Source organism: Corvus kubaryi, unplaced genomic scaffold (assembly GCF_017639235.1).
Source record: "Corvus kubaryi isolate FWS band 111438036 unplaced genomic scaffold, C.kubaryi_AGA036_p1.0 36940, whole genome shotgun sequence".
Taxonomy (NCBI): Eukaryota; Metazoa; Chordata; class Aves; order Passeriformes; family Corvidae; genus Corvus; species Corvus kubaryi.
The window spans coordinates 213,988-215,928 of NW_024580988.1; positions in this window are offsets into that span (position 1 = coordinate 213,988).

A 1,941-nucleotide genomic window follows, 5' to 3' on the forward strand; every position below is an offset into this window, starting at 1 on the left:
GTCCCAGCAGAGCATCCTGCTCCTCTCCTGCCCCAGCATCACAGAAAAGGCAGAGTGGTGGTGCCAGATCTAGTGCAGAGCCACAGCTGAGCAGGGCATTCATTTATTGATATTATTATATTATGATTCATTAGTTGATAGAGGATGGATATGGGGGTCCCCACAGTGTCTCAGTCTGTGCAGTACCTGGGGGAGCTGCAGATTCTCTCCGTGTCCCTTTCTTCTCCCAGGCAGTGGGTCAGATCTCAGGCAGAGAAATCCAGCAACAGTGAGTGGTTCCCTTTCCATACACTCAGTGTTGCTCAGCATTGGGTTAAGCTCTGGCAGCTGCCAACACCAGGACTTTGGAAGGGTCATAAGTGGGATCTGGCTCTGCTGTAAGGGCATATCCTACTCCCCTCTTCCTCTCCCCATCTTGCCTTCTCTGATCTCCCCTTTAATTCTGAGAGCCACTGCAAGGAAAATTGTGGATACTTGCATGATCTGAGTGTTTCCACATTCATTCACTGAATCAAGATGTGAGCTGGGGGGGCTGCTCAGTTTCTGGGGTGGTCCCTGCACAAGACAGGGACACTCAGAATGGCCTGCCTTTCTCTGACAGGTAGCAATCCCTTGACCAAAGCAGTGCTTCCTCTCAGACCTAAGTGGTTGTTCTTGAACCCTTTCTACCATGTACTTCCCTCCTGAAACTGCCCTTTCCACTTTTTGACTCCCCTCTTCCAGAATCAGCCATTCCCCTCCGGATCTGGATCCGGCACTGTGTCCTCACCTTGCTCCTCCTCTCATCTGCTCCCATCATCACCCTCATCCTGGAGAGGCGGAGCCCCTGGGCCACTGGGGCTGCCCAGCCTGGACACATCCCCATCCCCAGGGCCTATCATGGTGTTGCGTAGTGGTAGGGAGGAGAAGAGAGATCCAACAGGCAGGAATTGTGCAGCAAGATTCATCATTTAATTATTTTACGAACTCTTTTATAGACTTCTTTCTTCATAGTCTAATTCGTCAAAGGATCAGCCATCCCTTGGGGTGATTGGCTAAAATCTTAAAACATCCATTGTCAAAATATTTTTCTACTGTACTATAAACAAGGCTTTGCAAGGTCGCAGGTGTTCATAGTTTATAGAACTCTACAAATATCTTCCACGAGAGAGAAAAATATTTCACGGGATTGGAAAGAAGCAAGAAAAATTCTTGCTAGCAGCAGTATTTGTATCCACAATTCCCCCTTTTTGTTTTATAAGATAACAATTCTACTAGCTATTAATCCTAAATAGAAATCCACATCAGTTATTAATTCTAAAGATAGCCTTAAGGGCTTTAACTGTCTGACTCCATAACAAGAAATTTAAAGTTCAGTCCCTGCTTCTGGAAAGATCATCCCAGTCTCTGCTTGTGGAAGGACCATCCGCTTAATGGTTGACATCCTGGTCATCATCAGAAGATGATCAGCTGATGATCTACATTCTGGTCACCATTTGGATGGTCTGCATTCTGGTCGTCGTTTGGAGGTTGACACTTCTGCCTCTGGTGCTGTAGGTCAGGGCGAACACATTTTGCAGGTAGCCATCGCACCCCAGTATCTGTGGAAACGCAAGCATACTCACGACCTCAAACGATAAACTCATGCGGACCTTCCCACTGGTTAGTGAGTAAATTCCGTACTCAGATTTTCGCTCAAGGCAGTTGTGTTTCTTCTGAAGACTGCAATGACAGAAAATGATTCAGAATAACAGGATTATTTGAATTTTGTGCCTGATATCAAACGGAGCAAGCAAATCCGTGTTTATCACCCTTATCATTTGCATAACCTCAGCAGAACCAAGCCCATGTTGTGCAATCTTGGATTGCAGATCCTGTGCAACCTTCCAGGCAATTACCTCATGCTTATCATTCTGGCCTGAATTTGGGAGAGCCTTATACAAGATGAAAGCTTGGATCTCC